Genomic DNA, 9,858 nt, shown 5'->3' on the forward strand with positions numbered 1-9,858 from the left:
ATCTGGGGAAGGAGGGGCGCGGAAGGGGGGGCGGGGGGGGAGGGGGGGGTGACGCACTGTCAATCAACTTCATGAGTAGGTGGGCATGAGTGAGAGGTGACCACGTTTTACCGCGTCCTGCTGTGCACATGCGGCAGTGAGGAGCGCACTGACACACAGGGATAGTACTTTGCATGAATGAGCCCCTCCCTGGGGGACACTGCTGGTCCTGCTAATGGACTGTTGTCACCCGGGGGACAGAACGAGGGGAGAGGCAAAGCAATAAGAAGATTAGGAATGAGGTCGTCACTGACATCACTGACAGTTTGCTGGAGTGCAGCTACTAAGAGGATATCATGGAGTGACCTGTACATGAGATTGTAGTCCATCCCGGTTAGACGCCACAGTATACCGCGAGCAGCATACTGAGACGCCGCAGCTGAAGTGGATCCCGACAATTGTGCCGGGATCCGCCCAGCTGCGTGAGTGACAGCTGGCTCCGCCTATCTAGAGGCAGAGCCAGCTGTACCCGCCCCCTCCCTGTCCGTTCCGCCAGTCAGCGCTGGCGGATCGGAGCGGGGAGGGGGAAATCAGGACGAGGGGAGAGGCAAAGCAATAAGAAGATTAGGAATGAGGTCGTCACTGACATCACTGACAGTTTGCTGGAGTGCAGCTACTAAGAGGACATGATGGAGTGCAGCTACTAAGAGGACATCATGGAGTGCAGCTACTAAGAGGACATGATGGAGTGCAGCTACTAAGAGGACATCATGGAGTGCAGCTACTAAGAGGACATCATGGAGTGCAGCTACTAAGAGGACATGATGGAGTGCAGCTACTAAGAGGACAAGCCCTGCATCAGCAATATAGATGCATTGCTTGACAGAAGAGCTAGCAATCAGTTCAGTCTTCTATAGCCATAGCGGTCTGCTTGTCCCCGGAGGGTTTATGTGTGTGGGTTCGGGATCACCCCATCCATCGCAGGCTACGTGATCCGAGCCAAAAGGTAAAGTGGACGTCAAGCCATTATCTTTTTTTTTCTTTTCTTCTAGTTAGGGAGAGGGCGTGTGTTGCTGCTGATGAGTATTCTTCACTTCCTGTCTGGTAAACCATTGTCAGCAGGACAGGAAGTGAGGAGAAATCTCTCTAACAGGGCACCAGATAGCAGTAAAAAACAAACAAAAAACAAACCAGGGGTTCCCTACCCCATCCAAAGCTGAGTAACAAACCCTGGACACAGGGGCGTCCCGAGGCTAGGTGACACCCAGGGCGGTAACCGAGTGTCACCCTGCCGAGGCGTCACCGTGCATGCGCGTGACGTCACCCCGGCGGGATGAGGTATGCCGCCGCGTCCCCTCCTCTCTCCTGATACTTGGTCCATGACCAAGCGCCCGACTTTTCAGAGGGGGGTGACACCAAAATGACTGTCAGTCGTTTTGGTGTCACCCCTCCAATGGTGTCACCCGGGTGCGGGCCGCACCCCCCTTGTGACGCCACTGCCTGGACGTATCCTTCAACTAATACCTGCAAATCCACTTGTGTTGTGAAAACAAAACGAATATACAAGCCATCCACAGAGCTCCCGCCTCTAACATAGAGTAGACGCTGTGACGGCTCTTGCCTCACCAAGTTAGGTTACACAAGCAGTGGGGAAGCCCGCTGCTGTGCAACCTAACTACCTGTCAATAGCTGGCGGATGCAGCGCGGCCTGTAATTAACTCTCCGTCCATGACAGGTTACACAGACCGCACGTCCCCGGCTCCCTGTTGAAATTTTAATTCAATACATATGATGAAAACTGCACCCCGAGGTGGGCGGGAACAAACTGTCCAAGGTGGGTGGAGCCAGTACCCATGCCTTGCATAACCTGAAGCAGCTCTATGAAGCTGGCGGGTAACTCCAAGCATCAAACTCCACCCAGCTTAATCTTTCAGTGGGCAAACCCTGTAAGCGGTGCCAATAATTAGGGAGAAGCCATATTGAAGGAATGATGATTCATCTCGGTGACCAGTGGCGTAACAATAGCCATAGCGACCCAGGCGGCCGCTATGGGGCCCGGGCACAGGGGGGCCCGGCCAGGACACCCCCCTGATGCCGTGCGGGCCGCCTGGTTCGCTATGGGTACGAACGCGCCGCTGTTCAGATCACCGTGATCTGCGCAGCGCTGCGTTCTACTCCATTGCCGCTGCTGAGTCAATGAGAGTCAGCAGCGGCGGTGGAGGAGGCTGGACGTGGCGGGGAGGGGGAGGCGGGGGCCGGGGGGGTCAGCATCACAGATGGAGGCGGGGCCGGGGGCGGAGGCGGGCCCGGCGACGGAGGATGGAGTGGGCTCGGCGATGGAGGAGGGAAGACGGAGGAAGAAGAGGCGGACAGGTAAGGAGTGTGACCGGCCCACCTGAGGGTGACCCTGCAGAGCCCACCATGGAGAGTCAGGTGAGCTATGTGGGCAATTCAAGGGGTGTAACTAGAAATCACAGGGCCCCATTCAAAATTTTGCTATGGGTCCATGTGATTTCTAGTTACGCCCCTGTCGGTGACCCGTCTATCTGTTTCCCGGCACATTCCGCGCTCCGCCTGTCATGTGATAATGACATGAAATCAGCATTTTAGTGCCATGCGCAGATGACTCGCCGCCGCCGGGAGAGACCATCATAGGAGTTCCCCCCCTTCCACTGACTTCCATTACTTGTCATAAAGCTGCAGAATGACTCACCGCAACGCGCCACCGACTGAGCCCCGGCACGGAGATGCAATGGCTGCGCTCTGGTGGAGCTGAATCCTGACGCGTGTTAGGAAAGAAGTGTCGCGAGGATACAATGGTTGGAGAATCCGATGGAGGAGAATACAAAGATACAGAAACAGATCCAATAAATGGTCCACATAGAGGAGAGCTTGTGTGAAAGCCGAGTGAATACCCGAGGGGAAGTGAGCAGAGCCGATCGGCGTTCGGCTATTCACTCCGGCTCAGTACGGATGATTTCAGCCGAACAGCGGCGGCCTTCGGTCAGCTGAACATGCCGAAGTGCAGATTGCCGTAACTGTGTGTTTTTTAAAGCTCCTCTGAGACCCAGAAAATCCAATTATTCAGAGAGACCCCGGCCGTCCCTTTCACCATTGATTTATTTCTCTGTCCTCGGAATCCCGGCGAGTCGGAGGTCGCAGCTCCAGCGCATGACTTCCATTGCAGAAACTGCTGATCTTATTCTGCTCTCTGTCTGCGGAGCATGACGGCACAACTGCTATGAGGAGCGTTAGACCGACTGCTCTGTGCAGAAATATAATCAGGCAACAAATGCTAATGTTAGTTTTACCTAAAATCCTCTCCTTGTGATAAAGAGAACCTCAAATCTGACCTCCGACCTTCACTTCAGTCTTCTATGTGACCTCCGTCCCTCCCTTCAGTCTTCTATGTGACCTCCGTCCTCCCCTTCAGTCTTCCATCTGACCTCCGTCCTTCCCATTAGTCTTATATGTGACCTCCGTCCTTCCCTTCAGTCTCCTATCTGACCTCCGTCCTCCCCTTCAGTCTCCTATCTGACCTCCGTCCTCCCCTTCAGTCTCCTATCTGACCTCCGTCCTCCCCTTCAGTCTCCTATCTGACCTCCGTCCTCCCCTTCAGTCTCCTATCTGACCTCCGTCCTCCCCTTCAGTCTCCTATCTGACCTCCGTCCTCCCCTTCAGTCTCCTATCTGACCTCCGTCCTCCCCTTCAGTCTCCTATCTGACCTCCGTCCTCCCCTTCAGTCTCCTATCTGACCTCCGTCCTCCCCTTCAGTCTCCTATCTGACCTCCGTCCTCCCCTTCAGTCTCCTATCTGACCTCCGTCCTCCCCTTCAGTCTCCTATCTGACCTCCGTCCTCCCCTTCAGTCTCCTATCTGACCTCCGTCCTCCCCTTCAGTCTCCTATCTGACCTCCGTCCTCCCCTTCAGTCTCCTATCTGACCTCCGTCCTCCCCTTCAGTCTCCTATCTGACCTCCGTCCTCCCCTTCAGTCTCCTATCTGACCTCCGTCCTCCCCTTCAGTCTCCTATCTGACCTCCGTCCTCCCCTTCAGTCTCCTATCTGACCTCCGTCCTCCCCTTCAGTCTCCTATCTGACCTCCGTCCTCCCCTTCAGTCTCCTATCTGACCTCCGTCCTCCCCTTCAGTCTCCTATCTGACCTCCGTCCTCCCCTTCAGTCTCCTATCTGACCTCCGTCCTCCCCTTCAGTCTCCTATCTGACCTCCGTCCTCCCCTTCAGTCTCCTATCTGACCTCCGTCCTCCCCTTCAGTCTCCTATCTGACCTCCGTCCTCCCCTTCAGTCTCCTATCTGACCTCCGTCCTCCCCTTCAGTCTCCTATCTGACCTCCGTCCTCCCCTTCAGTCTCCTATCTGACCTCCGTCCTCCCCTTCAGTCTCCTATCTGACCTCCGTCCTCCCCTTCAGTCTCCTATCTGACCTCCGTCCTCCCCTTCAGTCTCCTATCTGACCTCCGTCCTCCCCTTCAGTCTCCTATCTGACCTCCGTCCTCCCCTTCAGTCTTCTATCTGGCCTCCCCTTCAGTCTTGCACAGTTGTACCGGCTCCTCTCCTGCACACTGGGCGCTCCTCACAATGTACATTAGAGAGCTCCGCCTCATTTCCTGGCTGGAGGACGCCCAGCATCATCTAGGACTTGCCTAAGAACGCCCACTCCTCCAGACAATACAACGATGTGAACGGGCCGTCGGTGAATCTCCTGAGCAGAATTCCGTTCAGCGTTTCACGCTTCGCTGTCACATGACGTCACGTTCACTCTGTGCGGTGTGACGCGTCGCAGTCGTGCACAAGATGGTAATCGCGTTATTAAACTCCGCCCATTCCGTATCATTTTTATATTTCGCCGGTAATAATCAGCGCTCGCTCTCCCCGCTGCCGCGCCGCACGCAGATGAGTGTCATTGTTATCTCAGCAGGGTATATGGTGGCGGGGCTCCGCAGGGCTGTGATTGGTCCATGACCCCCCATAACTGTACAGAAGACCCCCCAAAGGGCTGAATACAAATACCCGAGCCTTTTGGCTAAGATCAAGTGTAGTATCTGTTCTTATCAGTTCTAGAGGGGAAAGGCATGGACTGTCCTTGGGACGGACAGTCGCCTAGTACTCTCAGGAGTGAAGGTAGGTGCTAGAGGCGACTCCCTTTTAGAGGAGGGGGGAGTTTCCTCGGCACTATTACCTACTGACTGAATAAGATGCGAAGCTTGGTCAAGGCTCGAGGGTTCGGGGGACCCGAGCAGTGCCGGGCTGCCTTAGATTTCCAGAGATTATTCAGCCCTGTACACTTGTGTTTGTTTAAAGCAAGGATAGCCAAACCTCACCTCTCCAGGTGCTGTGGCACTACAAGTCCCAGGAGGCATTGCAAGACTCTGACAGCCATTGGCATGACTCCCAGAGGCGGAGGCATGATGGGACTTGTGGTTTCAGCGCAGCTCGATGTCAATCTAGAGAAGTGAGCATTCCTAGATTTTGCATTTGGATGCAAACCTCCCCTAAGTAACACCCACAAGTGATGCTGAGCTCTGTGATTGAAAGACCCAAAATCCGATGAATGAAAGGGGCGGGGCCAGGGACAATCAGACAATCACAGAGTGCTAGATGATGCTCCAGCCAGGAAATGAGGCGGAGCTCTCTCTGATTTGCTGCAGCTTCTAATGCACATTGTGAGGAGCTCCCAATCTGCAGTGACATCAGAGGAAGAGGAGCCGGTACCACTGTGCAAGACTGAAGGGGAGGACGGAGGTCAGATAGAAGAGTGAAGGGGAGGACAGAGGTCAGATATAAGACTGAAGGGAAGGACGGAGGTCAGCTTTAAGCGATTCCCTACTCTAAGCAAATGGCTTTAAATACCTAAAAACCGTCATGAGAGAACTCTGGAGGCCGCCATTGCTGGTCTCCTCCAGGAAATGCTGCTTTCCTGGCTGTAATTGGGACTCTGCGCCCTCACTATGCTGTATATACATTTGCAGTGATGAGCAGCTGCTCCCGGGATCCCGCAGGAAGTGTGTTACATCAGACAGGAAGCTGCGTGTTTACTTTGCGCTGTGATTCCGGATCTCCTCCGATGTCTCTGCACAAACCACCATCTGTGACATGATATGAAGAAGTAGCTTTATATTTTTGTCCTGCAGCCTCCCATAACCTTCCACAAGAACATTCCCAATCTCTCCGCCTGGCACCCGTAGCAGCAGGCCCTGTTCCCTCATCCCCGGTCACTCACACAGTGCCAGCCACGGAGGATGAAAGGAGAGAGAGGGAGAGTCGAGCTACTGAAGACAGCGCTGCCCGGCGCTCGCTCCCTGCTGCCCACCGCTCGCTCCCTGCTGCCCACCGCTCGCTCCCTGCTGACCACCGCTCACTCCCTGCTGCCCACCGCTCGCTCCCTGCTGCCCACCGCTCGCCATGGTGCCACCAAGTCCGGTTTGAATAATGTGCCCGGGTGGGAGGCGGGCTCCCACCCGGGCACAGGGTTCCAAACCTGTACTGTCCGGGTGAATCCCGGACGGGTGGCAACCCTGCTCCTGTACCCGGGTCCTAGATATCTGTAGAGAGCTTGAGTCCACATCAGCCTGCGACATGGAATATGGCATCCCCGGCACCACTTTGCATCCCTGAGTTTGCTGCTTGGAGATTCAGAATGGCACGCCTGCATCTCCCATTGACAGCTTTGTTGCACTGCCCCCCCCCACCTGAAACTTGGAGCCGGCTGACTTGTGGGCGCTCCCTCCAGCCTGTCTTCTTCTTCTTCGCTGCAGGGATGGTATGTCCCTCAGCCTCCTCACTTCCTGTACACTGTGTATAGAATGTGATGAGTCAAGGATCCTTAGACCACTGGGGTGGAGGGGTAGAGAGGCTCCGGGGACCGGTCTAACTGCCAGCCGGCTCAGAGGTTAAAGGAGAAGTATGAGGGGGGGGGGTTTTCACTCACCTCATAGTTCTAGTCGAGCTGTGACAATGAGACTGTCACAGGTCGGCTCAGTAGATCGGGAGGTGAGCGACCACATACCGGCGTTCGCTCACCTCTCGATCCTGTCACGGCTCTCTGCCGTGACAGGGGAGGGGCTGAATTCCCCCCTCCCCGCTCCGATCCCAGCGCTGATTGGCGGATCAGATGGGGGAGGGGCCAGGTACAGCTGGCTCTGCCTCTAGATAGGCAGAGCCAGCTGTCAGTCACGCAGCTGGGCGGATCCAGACATAATTGTCGGGATCCGTTTCAGCTGCGGCGTCTCAGTATAACGCGAGCTGTAGCTCCCTATATACTGAGCCTAGGGTGACGGGAGGATGCTAGTTTGTGTCCTCCCGTTACCCTAAGGAGAACTATGGGGAAAAGCCCTGACCCCATAGTTCTCCTTTAAAGTGAGTCTAACCTTTTTTATATTACACCCTCTAGACAAAAACGAGCACTTAAAGGGTTAATAAACCCTCCGGTGTTTTGGCATATATATATATATGTATATACACGACTGGCAAGCAGTAGATATATGCAAAAACGTTTAAAAAAACCAAAACCTTTTGAAAGAGGTTTAAACTTACCTGTGTCTTCCCCGCGCGCTCCCATCTGAAGAGTTTCGGGCGGCCCCAAAGGATCTTGGGGCGGGGGCATGCGCACTTCAGATGTTCGGGTCGGGAGACGGGGAGAGACACAAGGTAAGTCTATGGAGCAACGTGCACCCGCACAGACTCTGTGGGACATCAGAGAAGAGGAGGACAGAGGAGTCAGCGCTGGATCGGAGACCCGCCCCCAGAGCTGGAGGAACAGCTGAAAAGGACAGTAAGGAAGAAGAAGATCGGATTAAAGGTGCCCATACACTGTACGATTCTCATACGAGAATGGCGGGAAATCCCGCGATCGTACGAGAATCGTGCAGTGTATGGAAGGCGTGCGACCGTTTCTACTGTACGGTCGCACGTCTTCCGTCGAACAAGCAGGCTGGAAAACCCGCCGGGAATCGTACGATTCTCGGCGGGTTAGTGGCTTGCTGGTTTGAACGGGCCGGTGTGTGCACGCGCACAGTGCCCGTTTGCAGTGATCGGAAGCCCGCCCCTCACTGCGGTTAATCGGAAGCACGCCCCTCAGCGGGGCGGGCTTTCGATGATCGCAAGTACGATCTGCCCGTCCAAGATGGGCAGATCGTAGAGCTTTCAATGAGCTTATGACCATCGCAAGACAAAGGTCTTGCAATGGTCGTTAGATGTATGGGCACCTTTCAAAGAATCATTGAAGGTAAGTCCTGACACTAACGTTGGGGGGAGGGGAAAAGAGAAATATCCTTTAATGTCACTTTAACCGTTCCAGTATGGGAGTAGACACACTGCAAGGGTTAAAAATTATTTTTCCTGGAGTTCTCCTTTAACTGACAATGGTTCAGAGTAGGAGCCTTGCTGCTGGAGCGTCCCCGCTGCGTGCAATGTCATGCGGATATCCATTGAATCGTGTCCCTCGGAATGGGGAAGAGATGCAGGATCGGGAAGCTGAATCTGAAGAGTTCCATCAGACTAGCTGCTGACAAACACTTGTTGGGTAAAGCCCTCCGATGGAGGGGCCGGTTTCTGGCCCCCAAAACACATTGGCCCTATGATACATTCTTTTATCTTATATTACATTGTAATACATCTGGATGAGTATCTCTCCGTGTTGCACTTTAATCTTCAAATATCACTACATCTCCTCTACCAATAAGACAACCCCAGGGTTCCAGCGCTACCCTCCCATATTCCATAAGAAACCTGACAGGGGTTCTAACCCATCCAAAACTAACGAAACACATTTTGGTTGCAGAAACGCTTTGCTGGAGTAAAATATAAATACTCTGATTATGTTTCCAATCTTATTAAAATAAAACAAAATCATAATGTGGAGTATTATGTATGTCCAGTGAAAAAATATGTTGCATGATATACAATGTATCATTTTGTTTCCATCGATGGATATCAGAATTTGATTAACTGGTGGTCCAAGTTCTGCCCTAGATTGTAAGCTCTCGTGAGCAGGGCCCTCCCAACCCTCTTGTATTGAAAATGTATTTTAACTGTATTGCCTCCCTCCATTTTCTAAAGCGCTGTGCAAACCATTGGTGCTAGGGATGCACTGATACTGGTTTTTGGGTATTGAGTACGAGTATCGATATTTATCTTTCAGTACTCGCCGATACCAAGTACCGATACCAGTATTTTTGCTAGTATAGAACCAGCTTCCCGGGCAATCAGGAAGCTGGACGGCATGTCCGTACCCACTTCCCGGCTTCCTGATTGGACGGGAAGCCGGCCTCCATGCCGTTTGGCCGGCTCCATGCTGTCATCACCCGCTGCCCGGCTTCCATGTTCCATTGCGGCACTGCACTGGCACTATATAATTCCTGCATAATAATAATAATCCACAGAATTGAAGGATTATGGGGACACTAGAAATTAGGTTCTGGTCCTAAAATAATGAAACTCCTCATCCAACGTGCAAAGTTCCACTATATATGCAATGGGAAGAAGTACACCGGACATGTAGGTCATCCCAGTGCGGCTGCACTCCCCATTACTCACTCTGCTCACACCGCAGCTCATTCTGTAAAAGTGATGACATGTAGATAAAATGGAGACGTCCCATCAGCCCTGCCACCGACAGGAGGGTACCAGAGCTTTCCCCATCAGCCCTGCCACCGACAGGAGGGTGCCAGAGCTTTCCCCATCTGCCCTGCCACCCACAGGAGGGTGCCAGAGCTTTCCCCATCAGCCCTGCCACCCACAGGAGGGTGCCAGAGCTTTCCCCATCTGTCCTGCCACCGACAGGAGGGTGCCAGAGCTTTCCCCATCTGCCCTGCCACCCACAGGCGGGTGCCAGAGCCTTCCCCATCTGCCCTGCCACCCACAGGAG

The sequence above is a fragment of the Nanorana parkeri genome, unplaced genomic scaffold (genome assembly GCF_000935625.1).
Source record: "Nanorana parkeri isolate BGI_ZX_2015 unplaced genomic scaffold, ASM93562v1 scaffold658, whole genome shotgun sequence".
NCBI lineage: Eukaryota > Metazoa > Chordata > Amphibia > Anura > Dicroglossidae > Nanorana > Nanorana parkeri.